At 39.4% G+C, this 21,598-nt stretch overlaps 1 protein-coding gene across 6 annotated transcripts in view; it reads left to right on the top strand.

Annotated features, from left to right (window-relative positions):
- The window catches only part of GIGYF2 (GRB10 interacting GYF protein 2), a 146,385-nt gene that overhangs the window by 464 nt on the left and 124,323 nt on the right, over positions 1-21,598 (top strand). For 5 of the 6 annotated variants that reach the window (XM_032398311.1, XM_032398400.1, XM_032398231.1 and 2 more), the window contains exon 2: positions 5,409-5,474. The exons of the other annotated variant lie outside the window; for it this stretch is intronic. The gene's annotated coding sequence lies outside the window, so the exon portion shown is untranslated. The remainder of the gene's footprint in view (positions 1-5,408; positions 5,475-21,598) is intronic. 6 annotated transcript variants of the gene reach the window in all.

Here is a 21,598-nt window from a genome sequence, read left to right as displayed (position 1 = left end):
GGAAGAGGGTGGTGGGGTGGGCAGTGTCAGGCCGATTTGCTCAGGGCCAGAGGGTTTCCCTTCTGCTACCTGCTCCCCGGGCCGGCCACCCGCCCAGCAAGGGGGTGCCCGGGATAACAGCTGCTTCGGCCAGACAGCTGCTCCTGCCGGTCCTCCTCCCCACACCTGGCCTCCGGGAGGTGCGCCTTTGCCTTCCTGACCGAGCATCTGCACTGGGGAGACTCCTTCCGTGGCGAAAGGACTGGGTCTGGACCAGGCCTGAGGCAAGGTGGAGCCATGATCTGAACCTGGGACGAGGTTGGGAAAGTCAAGCCCGAGGCAGCTTTGGGACCCGAACATTCACGTCAGGTTGAAATGGGCATTAGTCTTTACGTGTCAGCAGTTTCCCACGAAGCACTTTGAATACTTCAGTTTTGTGACTGAAACGTAAATCAGATTTATGTTTTCGACCACAGAAGGGTGTATGAAAGCAGCAGCTTGTATGATCGTGTTTGGGAAGCAGTAACGTTGATTTGCATTTATGTAGCACTGTGTTTTGTTTTTTTCCTTTCCCTGAAAGTCAGAGCACTTAAGCACACCTAGTTTCTCTGTAAGGAAGGTGAGTATTCCAGTTAAACTTACAAGAAATTGAGGATGGGGCGGGAAGCTGTGAACAGTTTCTTATCCAGTGTTACATATCTTGAATTATAGGCAGTTTGGATTCCCAGTGTGTGCAGGGAAGATGTTCTCTCCTGTAGTCGTTCCTTTTTAGAATCTAATGACTTCTTAGATTTCAAACAATTTCCTCTTGTCAGTCGTTTCTGTACATTAACTTTCATTCATCTAATATTTGCAGTTCTAGCCTTACAGAGTTTGTTCATTTTGGTTAGAGCACAAATGTGTTCCCTCATTTATTGATGATTTTATGTGTTTTACCAGTTAGTGTACCAGATTTTGGAGTGCTCAAACTGGGTGGAATATGTGCTTTTCTGTTACATCAGATGTTGACATCAGTAGAGGACACCAGGAAGAAAATTTAGAAGGTGCATGTATCTGGAAAAATGTCACACAGTTCTTCCTTTACATCACCATTGAGTACACTGGTAATGGTAGTGATTTATTGGGAAAGGGCTTTACACCTTTTCTGTACTTGACAGAGCATTTTAGGATTTTGAGACTGAGGAGGAGGAAGGGACTATGTACTTCCATTTATTCATTCATTCATGCATTCATTTATTTGACAACTATTGAGACACTACTACACTGTTGGGTGCTGGGAGCAAAACAGACCAAAAATTCCTTTCTCAGTGGAGCTCATTTCTACACAGATAAATAAAAGCTCAGGTAAAATATATAGTGTTGTGGTGAATGATGTGGAAAAAAAAATGAGACAGGGGAAATAGGATGATAGGGATTTGGGGGTTAATTTGTGGGGGGGTGGTGTTAATTTTAAGTAGAGTGCCCTGGGAAGGCTGCATAGAGAAGCTTATGTTTGAGGAAGGACCTGACACCGGTAAAGGAGCAATTCCTGTAGGTATATGGAGAAGGGATGCTCCGGACTAGGGAAGCTAGGGCAGAGATAACTGAGGCAAAAACTGAAGTGGGAGCGGGTCAGGTGCTGGGAAAAATATGGAGGCTAGCTTAGCCAGAGAGGCACAAGCGAGAGGGAGGCCAGTAGAACCTGTGTACCTTACTCATTGGTACTAAGATGAGAGGGGTTATTCAGTGACTTAGAAATTTTTTCCACACCTCTTGTGACTATTAGAAAGGGAGATCAGATTCTGGAGATTTGGGCCAGTATGCCCAAATCCCCTTCCCTCCATATGACACGCTCCACCCCAGTTTGGAAAAATTCAGGCTGCTCATATAACATATCTCAGGAAATTGTCATGAAATATCTTCTTAAACTTTAATTTTTTAATTTTTTAATTTTTTAAAGATTTTATTTATTCATGAGAGAGAGAGAGGCAGAGGGAGAAGCAGGCTCGCCAAGGAGCAGGGAGCCTGATGCGGGACTTGATCCCAGGACCCCAGGATCATGACCTGAGCCGAAGGCAGACGCTTAACCATCTGAGCCACCCAGGCGCCCCGTTTCTTAAACGTTTTTATTTTTATTTTTATTTTTTAATTTTTTTTTTAAAGATTTTATTTATTTATTTGACAGAGAGAGACACAGCGAGAGAGGGAACACAAGCAGGGGGAGAGGGAGAGGGAGAAGCAGGCCTCCCGCCGAGCAGGGAGCCCGATGCGGGGCTCGATCCCAGGACCCTGGGATCATGACCTGAGCCGAAGGCAGACGCTTAACGACTGAGCCACCCAGGTGCCCCTCTTAAACGTTTTTAAATGAGATGGGTGATAAACTGCCTAAGAGATTTCTCAAAAGGAATTGCTTTCAAAGAAGGGGATCTTTGGAATATTTCTGAATATTTGAAAATGTAGGGAAATTAATTTGCTTTGAAGTTTAGACACATCTTAAGACATATAACCTGAAAGAATGATTGAATCAGCATATTAACTTACATTGTTCTTTTAAAAAAATTTTTTTTTAAAGATTTTATTTATTTGACAGGGATACAGCGAGAAAGGGAACACAAGCAGGGGGAGTGGGAGAGGGAGAAGCAGGCTTCCCACTGAGCAGGGAGCTTGATGCAGGGCTCGATCCCAGGGCCCTGGGAACATGACCTGAGCCGAAGGCAGAGGCTTAACGACGGAGCCATCCAGGCGTCCCTTAATTTACGTTGTTCTTAATCTGATTAGTAAGAATTAAGAATTTCTCTTAATTCTGTTCTGTCCAGCCTAGTTTTAAATGTCTCAGGGTTTCTTCCACTAATTTGTTTGTCTTTTATAAATTTTACATGTACAGAACTTTTTGTGCTGAGTTTTCTATTTCTCCACTTTTACTTTTCAGACTAATTCTCCAGTTCTTTGGTACTTATAAGCTTTTTTCTTTGGAATTTTTTTTTCCCCCCTGATTCCCATCCAGCTTATCTCCATATGCTTATTACTGAGCTTTCAAAAATGTTTTCTTTCATTTTAATTCACCTGAGGAATTTAATATCTTGGTTTTGAAATGCTCTTGCTGGTGAGTCAAGTTGCATATATGAAAAATAATTTGTCATAGCTTGCTTGAAGCTCATGAGAAGAGAGGAATTACAACTTCAGGGTGTGAGTGGAGCTCCTTGTCTACAAGGAGACATGGCAGTGATAGGGATGAAATGGTATTTTAACGAATTGCCTTTTTCCCTCTTGTTCCTTTGTTGAATTTTTGAAATGACATTTCCGTATTCTGTCTTTGATGTCATATCAGCTCATTTGTTCTCATGACTCTGCATTTTAATACTCCATATGTTTTGTGTTTTGTGTGTGTGTGTGTGTGTGGACTTTCACACTGGAAGATGACACTACTGATAGTGATTGTTGTCTGGGAGGACCTTTTGGGTGAAAAGATTATTCCTGTCCCTTTTACCCTTGCCATTCTAGAAGATACTTGATTTGTGGCATTTTCAAAGACTGACTTCATTTGTAGTTCTCTATTATTCCCTGCTGATTAAATTTTCAGTACTTTCTGTTTTATTCTATTTCTTATAGATTGTAGTGGGACCAGTCTCATTAGGTTGAATCTACAGCCTATGTTGGTGTTAATCCGGGTATCTTAGAGGCAAGTTAAATGTCCATTTTCCTTCAGCAGTTTGAATTGCCTTAATATTATTTGGTCATCATTGTAAAACTCTGAACCCAAACCTATTTTTTCCCTTTTAACCCTCTTCTAGGATTTTATGGTGATAAAGTTCTAGGATTTCCATTCATTTTTAATGTCCTGAAAAGTCACATATTTTTAAATATATAAGTAGATTTTCACTCCATAGGCAAGCTTACTTAGAGTCCTAATATTTTTTGACCTGATTAGCATTTTTTCATTTTTTATGCTCTCAGGTGACTGAGAAATATAGTAGATTAATTAATTATACAGGAATGCAGAATGATACCTTTGTTGAATCACATATATATATATATTTTTTTAAAGTAAGCTCTATGCCCAACTTGGGGCTTGAACTCACGACCCCAAGATCAGGAGTCGTGTGCTGCACCGACTGAGCCAGCCAGGCACCCTGAATTGCTCATAATTTTTTGTATGAGGTTGAGAGAGAAGATGGGGGAGGTTTGAAAAACAAAAGAATATTCCCTTAAGTGGCCACAATTTAAGTTTATAAAAATATTTTCAACCTATTATATACCTACCTACTTCAAGTTATTAAAGTACACAATACTGTATTTTCTTGTTAACCACGGAGTTTCATTAATTACAAAGAACTTTAATTTATACTTGTAATAGGAGATACTCTAGAGCTTGTTCTCTTGAGTTAGGCCCAGAGAAGACTTTATTACCTTGTTCTCCCCTCTTTTCCTTCTGCATGCCCTTATAAAAGTAGACTTAAGTGCATAAAGTTGATTGACCTTTAGGACATTATAATTACATGGCTACTTTTTTTGCAAAAATAAATCACAAGGCAGAAGCGGCTTACGTTGCTTTTTTGCTGTTAATAAAATTATCAACTTTAATTTGTAATGTTTTTTGACTCATAGCAGCATTCAAAGCATTATTTGATTTTAGCTGAGAAACCGCTTGAAGTTACTGTGTTTCAGTCCACTCCTTGTCATTTGAAATATCACCATCCTGTGGATTTTTTTTTTTTATTTTAAAGATTTTATTTATTTATTTGACAGAGAGAGAGAGACCAAGTAGGCAGAGAGGCAGCCAGAAGGAGAGGGAGAAGCAGGCTCCCCACTGAGCAGGGAGCCCGATGCGGGGCTCGATCCCAGGACCCTGGGATCATGACCTGAGCTGAAGGCAGCCGCTTAACCGGCTGAGCCACCCAGGCGCCCCATGCTGTGGATTTTTAAGATGCTGTCTCAGTAGAGTCTTAAAAGAAGTTTGTGATTTTGCATCTGAAAGCACGCCTGGAGATTTGCTCCTTGGGCATTTTGGCAGTGGTTATATTTCTTGGGGTCACTAAATATTTGCATAGGATATATCCTGTATTATTGTGTTGCTGGCTGTCATTTTTCTATGAGGTATGCTTAAAAATTAATACTAAATCCCCGTAATGTGGTTTTGAATGAAAACCCCAAGTAATCACTTTCCTAAACTTTATATTTCCTAAACCCTCATTTGTTAGCTTCGTCCGAATCACTTAGAACTTTTGTTAAAAACATGTATTTTTTAGTCCCACTCCAGAGCTACTGAGAGTGACTCTTTAAATGTTAGGAAAGTGGAAGTTGGTTTATAAGCACACAATGTGATGCTAATATTTTAACCAGATTAGGAACCATTTCCTGTTAAAACTATTCATGATAAGAAACTATATTTTTAAAGTTGCCTAAGAGATTGATTATTGGGTCAATTATTTTAATACTTTTGTTATTTACAGTGTTAAAAGGACCTGAACAAAGTCTGCTCACACCTCCTGCTGTGAACCAGCAGAACTTTTGAACAGGTGAGTGTTGAAGGGAAGCACAGAGCTGAGGGCTTATGCAAACATAATTTTTGCATTTAAGGTTTCAGGGGTTTTTGTCCTGTTTTTTTCCTGAGGTTATAGATACTTCTCGGGTACTGCTCAGATTTCTTATGAACCATAAGAATAATCATACCCTTTCTGCATTGATCCTGGTGTGGAATTTGTGTCTTAAACTGTTGTAATGATTTTCTGATGGCGTGAAACAGGAAGAGGAATGCTTTGGGGGCAGGAGTAAGGAGGTATCTTAAAGAACCCGAGGGCTGTTGGCGTTCATGAAGGACATGAGCCAGAAACTGGGAAACATTCAGGAGCCAGGACAGTCCAGATAGCACTTACCTCCCTGCTGGCTAGTCAGTGTCCTCTCTTGTCTCTTTTTAGCCTGCTTTAATTGTCTTTTCAGAAGCTGTCCTTTTTCTGCTTTAACACATGGGAAGAAAATCACCACTTTATTCCTGGAACCACATATGAACTCAAGCTCTAGTGCCACTAGCCAACTGGTTACTAACTCATTGTCCATGTTTCAAATTCTTGGGAGGGAAGATTTGATTGGTTGAAGTTTGTCCAATTCTCTATCATTGGTCTAGTTAGTATGGCCATAGGGTTGGAGTCTAGAAATACAAACATAATTGAAAGATCCCACTTCCAAGAGTGGATGCAGGTTGAAGAGAAGGTGTAGTGTTGGCTCTTCTAGGCAGAAACCCACAGAACCTTCTGGATGTTTTTCCTTTCCTAGAAAAATTCCCTGTAGATAGGTTGGCAGTTTCAGTTTATATGTCCTGAAGAGTTAAAATATATGCATATCTTTTGGTCAGTGAGGCCCAGTAGGTCTCATAGAGCATCCTTGTTTGAACTTCCTAGTGCAATGTTTTAACAAAAGTTCTTGATTAAGGGGGTTAAGAGGAGTGTTTGCGAAAAAGGTTTAGCAAATGAACGTAAGCAAGTGAGAGGCTTGGTTTGTGGAAAAATTCATTGGTTATTTATTTTTCATTGATTGCTTTTATAAATTTTAATTTCTGGGTACTTTTTATAGTATTAAGCACCCTTGAGTATTAGGACGCCATGGAGAATTTGAAGAGTGGGACTTGCTATATGTGAACATATATTCACATTATTTGAATGGTAGCAGGGATTTTTCACTGTTGAGAAAGAATCAGTGAGATGGAGTATAAACTTTTGTATTGACATGTTTTTGTATTCTAGAATTATTAGGTAATACTGAAGCAAGCTTTTTTTTAATGGAGCGTTTTGAAGCCCTGTTTATTTTTGTTTATAGCTTGTATATACTTGCTGACATCTAATTACTTCATTTTTTAATGACTTAAATCTTGTTGGTATATTAGTGTATTGAGATTTTTGATGCAAAGCTTAGGGATTACTAATAAAAGTTATGTATTGTAGAGTGATGTATCCAATGACAGGTCACAGATGAGACTTCCCATGATACTTTTTTTAAGCCAGGGTTTCTTCAGCAGATTGCAGCTGAATTCATTTTTAAGTTAGAATAGCCTTCTCATATTGTATGTTTTCTTTAATCTGGATTTGAGGTAAGGTGTATTCAGGCTTATTGAGTTAAGGCTTTGTGAGGTTTAAAAAGATTTCCACATAATCTGTATAAAACTTCCACAGGCTTTGGGGATCCCTCTCTGGAAAACATTGGCTTGTGATGAGATTATCAAATGACATGGTAATGTTTATGGCATTGTAATTTTTCCTAGAATAGGTTACATAGGTTACTGGTTGCTAATTTTGTTCTTTAACCAAAAGGGAGAAAACTAGAAATGTTTACATATTGTTCAGAAGCTGTGGGGGGGAATGACAGGTACAGATTTTCTTCTTATAGTGATATTGTGGCCAATATGTTCTTTGGGAACAAAGCTCCTTTTCAAGTTGTCCTGGGCCTGGAGGAAGTCTTGGGAACTCTGGTCTCTTCCGTATTGGTTTTTTGGTTGCAGTTAGTGACAAGAATTGGCACCTTCTAATTGGTAAATCGTGGCTCAGGCCTTGAAGGCATGGTCATATGCAGGGGCTCTCATGATTAGCTCCTTGAGGATTGAGGTGATATCGCCCACACCATGGTCAGTTGAGGGACTGGATATGAAACCATCCTGTAAGATCAGTGGGTTAGAGAGCCTTAATTTATCTTTTGCAACCTGACACTCTTCTTTAGTCTTTTAAACTATTTCTACCGTTTTTTTTTTTTTTTTAAGATTTTATTTATTTGTTTGACAGAGAGAGGAGAGAGCCCGCCCAAGCAGGGGGAGTGGCAGGCAGAAGGGAAGCTCGCTCCCTGCTGAGCAGGAAGCCTGATGCGGGACTCAATCCCAGGACTCTGGTGGGATCATGACTTGAAGGCGGACACTTAACCACTGAGCCACCCAGGTGTCCCTCCACTATTGTTAATGAAGTTTCTGATAGTGTGTTGGGAGAATCTGTTCTCTTCCCTACCCAGAGGGCTTACTGTATTGCTTAATTGAGTGATGCAGAGGGGTAGATACAGTTGAAGGATAGTGAAACAGAGTGGGAGATTGGGAAAAGGAGAAAAAGTGACTTCCACAAAATGAATTCCTCTGAAACTTGCAAGGAAATGGAGAAAAAAGAAAAAGGTAATCAAGCAGTATTGAGCACTGTATCATTATGTAGTGAAAAGTTTGTGGCTTTTTAAAGTAGTGAAATGGGGACGCCTGGGTGGCTCAGTCGGTTAAGCGTCTGCCTTTGGCTCAGGTCACGATCCCAGGGTTCTGGGATCGAGCCCTGTGTCGGGCTCCCTGCTCAGTGGGAAGCCTGCTTCTCCCTCTCCCACTCCCCCTGCTTGGGTTCCCTCTCGCGGTCTCTCTCTGTCAAATAAATAAAATCTTAAAAAAAAAAAACAGTGAAATGTAGGTTTAATTTTCTGTTAATAACTTTAGGTAAATAAGTTAACCTCTTGTAGTCTTATTTCCCTTACCTGTAAAGTATATCCCACAGTGGTTGTGGGAATTAAAAATCTAAAATGCCCTGTGTAATACCTGGCACCCAGTAAATGGGCTCTCAATAGATGGTAGCTTTTATTATTGTTATTGCTATGTAAATAGGTGCATTTTGATTATAAAATTTCATCCTTATAATCTGAATAGAGACATCAGTGAGTTTTCTTTGTAAGTCTTTTTTGTTTTGTTCTCAAGCCAATCAATATTTAAATAGCTGCTTTGTGATGAGTCCTGGGCTAGCCATAGTGGTGAGCAGAAAACACAAGGACCTATCTTCATGGGGCTTATAGCCTAGTGGCAGAAATCAAAAAATCATAGAAGTAAATTTCAAAATGTGAAAAGTCTCTCTGTCCTTGGAAAAGATACATTTTTAAGACCTAGATACTTTTTAAGTTAAGTGTTGCATTTTGGATCTTGGTGTTCTTGTTGTCAGTGATATTTTATGCCTCTTGATAATGCTTTTCAGGGTATGTATGTTTGTTCTAAGTTAATTTATGTATTTCTTTTGTTTGTCATTTTTTTCTTTTTCTCTGAGATAGACATTCTCAACTTTTTGATCTTAGGACTCCTTTCTCCTTTTAAAAGTTAAGAGGACCCCAATCTAAAACTAATGATGTAATGTATGGGGATTAACATAACAATAAAAAATTAAAAAAAAAAAAAGTTAAGAGGACCCCCAAAGAGCTTTTGATTTTAGTTCCGCGTGTTTGTATTATATTGAAAAATTTAAAACGATTTCTTCATTTAAAAATAACGATAATCTCATTACATGTTAACATAAATATATTTTTAATGAAAAACACCCATTTTCTAAAATTTTTTTATTTTTTTATTTTTTATTTTTTCCTAAGATTTTATTTATTTATTCATGAGAGGCAGAGAGAGAGAGACAGAGGCAGAGGGAGAAGCAGGTTCCCCGCGGAGCAGGGAGCCCGATGCGGGACTCGATCCCAGGACCCCGGGATCACGACCCGAGCCAAAGGCAGATGCTTAACCGACTGAGCCACCCAGGCTTCCCAATTTTCTAAAATATTTTTATATTTGGTGAAAAGAATGGCATCGTTTTACCGTTTCGCAAATTGCTTTTATGTCTTACTTTTTGGAAGGCAGCTGAATTCTCATATCTGCTTCTGCATTCAATCAGTTGCTGTTTATTACTTTGGTTAAGTATGGGAAGGACATTCATCCTCACAGAGATATGTATGTAGTTGGAAAAGGGAGGAATATTTTAAGAGCGTTTCCAAATAATTGCAGTTATTCTTTGTACACCAAAATTTGACAAATAGTTTTTAAAGTTTAGTTGTAATGTGAAATTTGAATTATATCAATGCACCTTTTATATTTTGTTACATTAAAATCCATTGGTCTATCTCCCACCTTAAATGAATATTTTATATAACACAGTATCAAAAAATTGCATTCATATAAATCATTACCCATCAGGAAACCCTTTAATTATTGGGAAGGTCTTAAGTACTGGAAAACCGATCAAACCCATGATGGTGAATAGTTTTCCAAAATTCTTTTTTTTTTTTTTTTTAAAGATTTTATTTATTTGACAGAGAGAGACACAGCGAGAGCAGGAACCCAAGCAGGGGGAGTGGGAGAGGGAGAAGCAGGCTTCCCGCTGAGCAGGGAGCCCGATGCTGGGCTCCATCCCAGGACCTTGGGATCATGACCTGAGCTGAAGGCAGACACTTAACGACTGAGCCACCCAGGCGCCCCATAGTTTTCCAAAATTCTAATTTTGCTTGAAAGCTCAAATTTTATTATTGGAAGCAAGTACTGACAATTGTTTTTGTTTTGTTTTTGAACAAGTGACCGTGTCAGTTCATTCATTTTTGAAAAAATGTCTGCTAAATACCCAGGTCTTTTTGTCACTTACTCTTTCACTGCTTTGCATGATCAATGCATTGCCAACACTGAAAAGTGCAAATAATATCTTAGTATTGTTATAATAGTAATTTTGACATCATGAGTACCTTGAAAGAGTTTCAGAAGACATTACTTTGAATTGCTCTTCTGGGGAGTGGAAGCGTTTTCAGTGTTCTATTTACATATGATACATAAGTGTTTTGTTTTTGTTTTTTATTTTATTATTTTTTTAAAGATTTTATTTATTTATTTGACAGAGAAAGACACAGTGAGAGAGGGAACACAAGCAGGAGGAGTGGGAGAGGGAGAAGCAGGATTCCCGCTGAGGAGGGAGCCCGACACGGGGCTTGATCCCAGGACCCTGGGATCATGACCTGAGCCGAAGGCAGACGCTTAACGACTAAGCCACCCAGGCGCCCCTATTTTAATCAATTTAAAGAAAGATGATTTAACATAAAAGAAATATAAAATGTTAATCTTGGAATGCATTACTCTTTGAGGGAGGCAGTCTATTTTTAGTAAGCTTAGTCCTTTTAAACTCACCTTTTTTTGAAGTATAATTTACATAGAATAAAATGCCTTCATTTTAAGTGCACTCATATTAAATGTACATTTTGATGAGTTTTGATAAATGTATATACCTGTATAACCGTCACCACAATTAAGATATGTAACATTTTCATCACCTGTAGAAGTTTCCTTCTACTTTTTGCAGTCATTTTCCCTTCCTCACTACTGAATCTATTTTCTGTGACTAGATTAATTTTGCTTCTTCTAGGATTTTACATAAATGGAATTATTCAGAATGTATTCTTTTTGGATCTGGCTTCTTTTGCTCAGCATAATGTCTGATTCATTCATGTTGCTGCATGTATCAGTAATTAGTTTTTTATTGCTGAGAATATTGGGTATGACTATTACAGTATTTGTTTATCCATTCATCTGTGGATAAACATTTGGGTTGTTTTTGCTTTGGGGCTGTTAGGAATAAAGCTGACCTTAGTTTCATGGCATGGGTAGTGATTCAAATTGTGCTGGATTACAGTGCTTATCAGAACACTGTAAATTAGGAATTTAAATTTCTTTTATGGTGAGGAGAAAAGCCAGCAGAGCATCTATAATTTTTTTGAAGATGTGCCATAAAAAGGGTAATTAAGAGAAATAAATAGTATTTTGCAAGGTTTCATATATAATGTATGGTCCAGATAGATGTAGATAATTATTTTGAGTTTTGATGATTTTTCTGGGAAAAAAGTTCTTTGTTCCTTTCCTAGGGTTAACTGTATAGTAATAAAATGAATAATTGAAGTCTAGTTTTGCTTCATGAAGTTTTGCCATCAATAAATGTTTAACAGATCATATTTTCAAAATTACTCAAAAATGTTTGCATGTTGGGGCACCTGGGTGGCTCAGTTAGTTAAGCATTTGACTTCAGCTCAGGTCATGATCTTGGGGGCCTGGCATCAGGCCGGGTGTTGGGTCTGGGCTCAGTTGGGAGTCTGCTTGTCCCTTTCCCTCTCCCCCTGCTTGTGCTCTCTTGCTCCTTCTCAAATAAATAAATAAAATCTTAAAAAAAAAAAAGTTTACATGTTAGGGCACCTGGCTGGCTCAGTCAGTAGAGCATTTGACTTTTGATCTCAGGGTTATGAGTTCAAACCCATATTGGGCATGGAGCCCACCTTAAAAGAAAAAACGTTTGCATGTTTAAAAATGAAGATCAGATGGGTGCAAAAGGAAGGAGTGTTTTCTGCTATAATAGTTGGGAGAAGAGTTTCCTTTTATTTTTGTACCTTAAAATTTTTAAAGTTTTTTTTTTTTAGTAATCTCTACACCCAATGTGAGGCTTGAATTCACAGCCCTGAGATCAAGAGTTGCATACTTCACTGACTGAGCTAGTCAGGCACCCCCTTAAAATAGTTTTTTAAACTGAGTTAATGTTCAAAAACATGTAACTTTTGGGGTGCCTAGATGGCTCAGTCGGTTAAGCGTCTGCCCTCGGCTCAGGTCATGATCCCAGGGTCCTGGGGTTGAGCCCCTTGTTGGGCTTTCTGCTCAGCGGGGAGCCTGCTTCTCCCTCTCTCTTCCCCCCCAAATAAATAAATAAAATCTTAAAAAACTTTTTGTAAAGTTTTTTTTTTTAAGATTTTATTTATTTGATAGAGCGTGCATGCATGAGCACGAACAGCGGGGAGGACACAGAGGGAGAGGGAGAGAGGAGGGCTCCATCCGAGGGCCCTGGGATCATGCATGACCTGAGCCGAAGGCAGACGGTTAACAACTGAGCCACCCAGGTGCCCCGGTATTAACTACTATGACATTTATGTTGGTGTTGTAAAAATATTTCATACAAACCAGGCAAATACTTTTTGTGAGAATTAAGATCTGCTTTGTCATAAAAGTAATTGAAGAATATTGTTGCAAATTATGAAAATAGGGATAAAATCATTAATCTCACCTCACTAATATTTCTTCATTTCTGTCTTCTCTTTGTGTTTTAATGACATATGCAGAATTAGACTCTTGTGTGCAAACCTCATTGTACTTGTATTCTGTTGAGTGAATGTGCTGCTTTTATAGGATTGCTTCCTGTCTTTATAAAGACGAGTGATGTGGTATATGTGGTTCTCCTTCATGGTTCCTTTTCATTGTTTTACTTAGCTTTTTTTGAAGTTTGAAAAAAATGCATTTTGAGACCTACGTATTTTAGCCTAGTGACTGAATATTGCTTCATTTTATTTTATTTTATTTATTAATTTTTAAAAGTAATCTCTACCCCCATTATGGGACTCGAATTTATGACCCCGAGATCAACAGTTGCATGCTCCAGGCACCTTGGTAGCAGAGTTGGTTGTGTCTGACTCCTGATATTGGCTCAGATCTTGATCGCACGGCTGTCAATTCGGGCCCTGTGTCGGGCTCTGTGCTGGGCATGGAGCCTACTTTAAAAAAAAAAGGGGGGGGGCACCTGGGTGGATCAGTTGGTTGGGCGGTCGACTCTTGATTTCGCCTTGGGTTTAATCTCAGGGTTGTGAGTTCAAGCCCCATGTTGGGTTCCATGGTGGGTGTGGAGCCTACTTAAAAAAAAAAAAAAAAGAGTTGCATGCTCTACTGAGTGAGCCAGCCAGGTGCCCCCTATTTTAACCTTTTTTAAATTGAGGTATAAAATATAGTAAATAGGTGCACAGATCTGAAGTATGTACTTGGAAAAGTTTTACATATGTATATACTTCTGTAATCACCAATTAGATCAAGATTAGTGAACATCTCCGGCACTCCAGAAGGTTCCTTCTTCTTCTTAGTCACTAGTTCTACTTCCCTGATGAGCATATTTTTGACATGTGTCACTTTTTGATTACTTTATCTATTGAACATCAAAGGAATCACACGATCTATGTTCTTTGGTGGCTGGCTTTTGCTGAACGTGATGTCTGCGGAGATCCATGCAATATTGTTATCAGTAGTTCTTTTTTTTTATTGCTGAGTTTTTGTTTTATGAACAATTTAACTTTTTATTTTGAAATAATTTGAAGTTTACAGAAAAGTTGCCAAAAATTACTAAGATTTTTTGTGTGCTCTTCATGTAGTTCAATGGTTTTTACCATTTTCTATATTTATCATTTATTTCTTTCTCTGTATGTGCATATATGTATGTAATTCTTAACATAATTTATAATATATAACATTTTATATAAGTTTTTTCTATTTCATTTGAGAGTATAATGTAGACCTCATGCTTCTTTTCCCTTAAAACATTTCAGTGGTGTTGGGTTTTTTTTTTTTTAATTATTTTTTTGGGGGGGAGGGTCGGAGAGAGGAAGAGAGAGGGAGCCTGATGTACTTGATTCCACGACCTTGAGATCGTGACCTGAGCTGAAATCAAGAGTCAGACGCTTAACTGACTGAGCCACCCAGGCACCCCTATTATAATTTTTTAAGTAAGCTCTCTGCCCAGTGTTGAGCTTGAATTCATGACCCTGACATCAGGAGTTCCGTGCTCTACCAACTGAGCCAGCCAGCACCCCTTCAAGGTTATTTTCTGTTTTTCCTTTTAAGATTTTATTTATTTATTTGAGAGAGAGAGAGCGCCCGTGTGCAGGCGCACACCCAAGTGGCGGGGAGGGGTAGAGGGAGTGAGAGAAGCGGATTCCCCACTTAGCAGGGAGCCTGACATGGTGCTCGATCCCAGGACCCTGCGATTGCCACCTGAGCCGAAGGTAGACACTTAACCAACTGAGCCACCCAGGTGCCCCTTCAATGTTATTTTCTAGGAATAAGAACATTTTCCTACGTAATCACAGTAAAAATTTCAGTCATAATTAACATTGATACAATACTATTACCTAACCCATAACTCCTATTCAAATTATTACAGTTGTCTCTTTAATGTTTCTTACAGCGTAATTTTTGTTGGTTCAAGATGAAATTAAGAATTGTACAGGCACCTGGTCTTTATATCTCTAAGTCTCCCTTAATCTGGGATTTTTTTTTTTTGTTTGTTTTTGTTTTTTTGACTCTTATAACTGATATTTTTAGAGAGTATGGTTGATTGATTTTGTGTCTGTCAGTTCGGGTATATCTGATGTTTTTTCAAGATGATCTTCAGTTTCTGCATTATTGTCAGGAATGTAACAAATACTGCTGTATTCTTCTCAATGCATCACATCAGGAGGCATGTGGTGTCCATTTGTCTCGGTATTAATAATGTTACCTAACTTAGTAACAGCCAGATGGAAGCGATGCATAGGGAATGGGTACAGAGCTTCAGTGCTCTCTCTGGCATACCACCTTAGTAACAGCCAGATGGAAGCGATGCATGTGGGAATGGGTACAGAGCTTCAGTGCTCTCTCTGGCATACCACCTTCTCCTTGAAGCTCCACTACAGTTTGTTTATTCATTCTTCTGTTGATGATCATTTGCAGTGATGAACATAGTAGCCAAATGTCAGTTTTTGGTAATTATGAATAAAGCTACTATGAATATCGTATCTTTGTCTTTTGGTAAAAATTTCCCTTGAATATTTATCTAGCAGTGGATTATGGGATCATGGGGTAGATATATATTTAGATTTGATAGATATTGCCAAACTATTTTCTGAAGTGGTTGAACTAATTTGCACTAATGGAGTTATTAATTTTGTGTTAATCTTAATCCAGATTTGGCTAAGGTAAAAATAGTTTGCTGCTGGAATGCGGACAGAACTCTTCATTTATTTGGGACTGTATGTGAGGAGTGCTAGAAGGGTAGCTCTTTTTTCTGTCCTTGGGAAAATGGAGGTAAGGAAGTGTGGGGGCAGATTTACGTTCCTAGGTGTTCATTCTGGTAGTCTTTGTCAGACTATGCATAGTACTGCCTGGACTTCATCCCAGATTTGCCATAGATTTTTGGGGGCTAAGTTTTACATATCCAGGAGATGGAGATTTGCAGGAGTGGACAATTTTTATAAGAAAGATTCAGGAGGTTTTAAAGGAGTACATGTTTTGAATTAGTAGTAGTGGTAGCTAATCAGGTTGTCATGAATTCTAGAAGCAGTATCAGGGAACACTTTCAGGGTCGAACTGTTAGCTGCTGTGCTGGATTCTGATTCCGCTTTGGCTTCTCCTTGCTGTGTTTCTCCAGTTAGGACTTAAACTACATATATCTGCAGCTCCTTCATGTTAATAGTGATTGTGTGTGCCCAGAAGTTGTCTGGCTTCTTGACGCTGTGCCAGGTTGTGAGAAAATGGTAGACTTAAGAGCTGAGAGGCCAAGGTCTCCCTTTTCTTTATTGCAAACCCAACAATAAGAAAGAGCTGGGTTGGGCGCCTGGGTGGCTCAGTCGTTAAGCGCCTGCCTTCGGCTCAGGTCATGATCCCAGGGTCCTGGGATCGAGTCCCACATTGGGCTCCCTGCTCGGCAGGAAGCCTGCTTCTCCCTCTCCCACTCCCCCTGCTTGTGTTCCTGCTCTCGCTATCTCTCTCTCTGTCAAATAAATAAATAAAATCTTTAAAAAAAAAAAAAAAGAAAGAAAGAGCTGGGTTGATTTATTCTCTCTCCTCTCTCAAACATGCACTCACATGCACACAGTGATAGATGAGGTCCCAAAGAGGAGCTGAGGAACCCAGGAAAACTAGAAAAATACACAGAGAAAAAGGAAAATAATTATACTAGTAATTAGAGATAAAATAATTGCTAGTAGGGGCTAATGTAGCACAGAATTGTTAAGATGTTGACAAAAAGGCCAGGTTATATCACATTCATGGTTAAGTACAGGATGCAGTTTATCAAAGAAGACCAATTTCCTGATGTTAATCACAGAGGGAATATATTAGTTGAATTCTCTTATAAAGAATTTTGAGTAATGGACAGGTGTGAAAGAGTGGTTATTTAGGAATATTTTGTCAGCTATTTTTAAGACAACTCTCAGAAATTTGAGGGTAGACCTGTGTCTGAGGTCCTTATCCCAGAATTGGAGTAGCCAAAGGAGAGAAAAGGTCAGAGGAGGGAGGTGAGAACCTTACCTTCTGTTCTGTCATAGTTGGTTTTGGCATGAGAAAGATACGCTAATAGGGTGGTCTCTGAACTAAAGAATATTTTGCACGCATTCTATCAGAAGCACTTTATGCCATTATGTCCACTTTATGTCCTTTTCCGACTCCTTCCTCAAAGGTTTGGGTGCTTCTATATTTCAGAGATGCTAGGACCAGGACTTGTTCTCAGAATTCTTGAGACCTGCTAACTCCACTATGTCATGTGTGAGGTCATGAGATGAATGAAAGTCCATCCGGTTATTCATCCTTTTTGTTGTCTCATCTCCATAACCACTGAGTTTTTTTCTCCCATTGACCCAGTCTCACGGTTTCATTCCTTTCCAAGAATTTTTATTGAGGTTTCTGAAGTGTTATTTTTGTGTGTTAAACCTTTTCATATGTTAAGCTGTTCATAGGTTGTTTTTCAGCATTATTAAGGTAACTGAAGCCCATCCTGCCGTGATAATTTTGCCTTGTCTTTAGCGCTCTGAGGTTACCAGTACATTTCCCTGCATAGTGGTAGCTGTGTCAGTAGGCAGAATCAGGAACTTTTTTTTTTTTAAGATTTTATTTATTTATTTGACAGAGAGAGAGAGACAGTGAGAGAGGGAACACAAGCAGGGGGAGTGGGAGAGGGAGAAGCAGGCTTCCCACCGAGCAGGGAGCCCGATGTGGGGCTCGATCCCAGGACCCTGAGATCATGACCTGAGCCGAAGGCAGTCGCTTAACCAACTGAGCCACCCAGGCGCCCCTAGAATTCTCTTGCATTCATGGCCTGTTCTTTTCCTTTGCTAGGGTGACCATTCAGCCTGGTTTACACCTGTTGTCTCTGTGTAATTATTAATACCCTGCTTGCACACACATTTTCTGGTGTATATATGTACATAAACTGTACCCCTAATGTGGCACTTGAACTCACAATCCTGACATTAAGAGTCCCACGTTTAACCAACTGAGCCACCCAGGCGCCTCCCCTTACCACATTTCTATAATTACTCTTCAAGTCACCAATGACTTCATTGTGGAAGCCAATGAAGACTTTTCAGTCTTTGTCTTTTTTGATTTCAGTGTTTGAAACTTTTGAACTCTTCTATAGAAAAAAAATTGTGGCAGTACTATCGTTGTTGTGTACACAAATTAGAAACTTATTAGGAAAAGAATTATCCATAATTCTACCATTCAGAAGTAAATATTAACATCTTGGGACATACTTCTATATACCCACTAAGAATGTATTTTAGAATGTGTTGAATGTTACCGTATTCTCTGTACTCTGTAACCTGCCTTGAACACTTAGTATGTTGTTGACATCTTTTTATGTCAGTGAATGTAGTTATTATTTGTTATTATTATCTCTCTCTATATAGGCATGTAGGTCTGGCTTCCACAATATCTGCTGAATTTCTAACACCCCTCCTTTCCTTTTAGATCTTGCTAATTCATTCTCCTCCTGGCATCTTGAATGATCTTCCTAAAGTACCAATTTCGTCCTAGACATTTTTTTCCCCTAATCTTTTTATAGCCTTTCATTGCCCTTGGGATATAAAATACAAAGTCTTCTATGATATGGCCACTAATTTACCAATCTTCACTTTAGTTTTTAGCTTTATTGAACAAATGGATAATCTCCCCCAAGGATCCTGGTTCTTTCTTCTATCTGTTATAGATTCAGTGAATGTGGAGAAAGTGAGAGTCCATGATAGGGTGAAAGGTTAGTGCTAAAGATCTTTCATTGTGTGATCTTTTGTCTTCTTGCCCAGTATACTCCTGCATTGTGATTGCTGGGCTTTGTTCTTGTCCCTTGAGCTTGTCCCTGCTTGACTTCTGCTATGGGGTAGTTTCATTCAATTTTTGGTTATAGTTATGTAAATTTATTTCCAAATCTGTTTTCTCATCCCCATCCTGACTCTGTCGTGGAATTCAAAGTCTATATTAATGGTCTTTTGGGGTATTTCCTCAGGTGTGCATTCATTTTGACCAAAACTATGAGTATCTTTCCTCCCAAATTTTATTTTTCTATTTTCTCTTTACTTCCAAGCTTTATATACAGATTGAAAAAGCACTCCACCTCAGTATTGAATCCTGTAGGTTCCATTCCATTTCTGCATTCTCTGTTTAGATTTTCCTTTCCAGAGGGACCAGTGCTGCTTCTACTGAGGAAATGGAGTAGATACTTGAATGGACCTTGGTTTTATGCATGCCAATATAAGGGAGGGAGGGCAAGGCAGTCCTTCCGGGGCAAAGGAATGGCATGAACAGAAGCACAGAAGAAGGAGAATGCAGTGGAGAGTAGAAAGTTCTCATTTGGCCTTGAGTTTGGAGGTGAAACAGTAGGAGATTGAATTGAGGAGGTATGGTTTATCAGATTGGTGGGGACCTGAAATACCAGGAGTTTTGCTATACATGGTCGGTTTATTTATTTATTTTTTTTAAAAAAGATTTTATTCATTGAGAGGGAGAGAGAGCAAGAAAGAGAACACGAGCAGGGTGGGAGAGGGAGAAGCAGGCTCCCCACTGAGCAGGGAGCCCAATGCAGGGCTTGATCCCAGGATCTTGGGATCATGACCTGAGCTGAAGGCAGACGCTTAACTGACTGAGCCACCCAGGCGCCTCATACATGGTAGGTTTAATTGACTGTTTTACAGAGGGGTAGGCATGACCAAAGTGGTGCTTTAGGAAGATGATCTTGTTGGTTGTGAGTAGTTCAAGAGGGTGATTCAGGAAGCAAATTAGAAATTTTATTGTAATAATCCAAACATGAGTTAACAAAGAGTGCAAGAGGACTCTTGAAGGAGGAACTGACCAAATTTGAGACAAAATGACAGGATATAAGAAAGCAGGGAGGAAGGAGTTGCAGATGATTCTGTGCTGTTGAGTCTGGCTGACTACTGAACTGTGAGAACAATGGTACCTTGATCAGTTGTTGATGAGGTAGATACCTAGGAGGATCAGGCAGCTGGAAATGCCATCTGGGTCATGGGAGAAAAAATCAAATCTAATTCACAGCAGGGTGGGGCGGGAGGCCCTTTCCAGGGTCTGGAAATTTGTAGGAGAATTTTTCATTGCTCTTGTTATAATGACACTCCAATCCCCATGTGTTCCTCGTTACCCTGTGATTTAGTAGGCAGAGTTCTACCCTAAGTACTGGTAGAGAATACCATCGTAGATTAAAAAAGGTTCAAGACAATATCTAAACAGTTTATAGTTAAATAAACCACGGGTATGCTGAGGGAAGTCAGAAAAGAGAAACTTTTGGGGAATGGCAACTAAATAGGAAGGAAATGAAGATAGGAAAACAATAGCAGTACAATGTTGGTCATGGAGGGAAAAGGAGGAGAGTTTCAAGAAAAGGCAATGTAGAAAGGCAGAAGAGCACAGCATCCAGAGTCTGGTTCAAATCCTGACTTGCTGTAACAATTCAGGGCTGTTTTCTGATGGTCACAAGTCTCCTGGGGCTTTGGGTTGACAACATTTAGCTCAAGGCGGAACCTGTGCATTTCAGGACCCCCTTGCATCCTTAGAAAGGACAACTGAGAAATAGGCCCTGGTTCCATTCTGAATAATTTATAATCCAGAGGCATTGGGTAAGGCAGTCTCTCTAGTACATATATAAACACATTAGAACTGGGGTTATTTATTTATTTTTAAAAGATATTATTTATTTATTTGACAGAGAGAGACACAGTGAGAGAGGGAACACAAGCAGGGGGAGTGGGAGAGGGAGAAGCAGGCTTCCCGCTGAGCAGGGAGCTGCACACAAGGCTTGATCCCAGGACCCTGGGATCATGACCTGAGCCGAAGGCAGACGCTTAACACTGAACAACTGAGCCACCCACGCACTCCAACTGGGGTCATTTAAATGGATGTGGAAGGAGCAGTCTTAGGTGGGGAATTCAGAATTAGAGATTACAGTACTGTAAGCATTTATATGAGATTTCTTCAACAGTCATGACTCTTAGATTTCCTGTTTTAATTCATAAAAGAGAACAAGTAGAACACCATTCTGTGTAATACAGGTTTCTTTAGTGGATAATTAAATCACAGATTATTATTCTTACAGGTTCTTAAGAGTTCTTCAGAAATTTTTATATTAGGAAGTAATCTTCTTATGGAAACTATGTTATAAATGGTAGTTAGGTTTCCAGCTCAGGGCATTCAAAAGATAGCTTTTAATGTTTGTGTAGTATGGTAGGTAGTTTGGTACTACTACCTGAAAGGTTTATGGGTGGAATGGTAAACAGGACAGGAACAGGATTTCCTTGCTTGTTCCTTAGATACTGCCTAAGGCTTCTCCTGTAATTCAAGACTGCTCCCTGCAGTTGGGAAGGTTAGGCATTACACAACTCTAGGGACTCCATTTGCATCCTTTGTGGTAATAGTGCCCATGGAGTTTTGTGCTTCCAAGACCTGTGTAACCTTAATAATTTAAAGGGGGAAATTTTTTTTAATCTCGTAAGCGATTTTAATATTTTCACAACTATCAAATAATTCAGTTTTTATTTTTTATTTTTTTAAAAAGATTTTATTTACTAGCATGAGAGAGTGTGTGAGAGAGAGAGCACAAGTGTGAGAGAGAGGGGGAGCTGCAGAGGGAGAGGGAGAAGCAGGCTCCCCTCTGAGTAGGGAGCCTGATGCGGGGCTCCATCCCAGGACCCCGGGATCATGACCTGAGCTGAACGCAGACCCTTGAAAGCAGATGCTTAACCAACTGAGCCACCCAGGCGCCCCCAAATAATTCAGTTTTTAATGGAGAGT

Source organism: Phoca vitulina, unplaced genomic scaffold (genome assembly GCF_004348235.1).
Source record: "Phoca vitulina isolate PV1807 unplaced genomic scaffold, GSC_HSeal_1.0 scaffold1, whole genome shotgun sequence".
Classification (NCBI taxonomy): domain Eukaryota; kingdom Metazoa; phylum Chordata; class Mammalia; order Carnivora; family Phocidae; genus Phoca; species Phoca vitulina.
The sequence above is the reverse complement of the archived record's forward strand: the minus strand, read 5'-3'. Positions and strand labels throughout refer to the sequence as shown.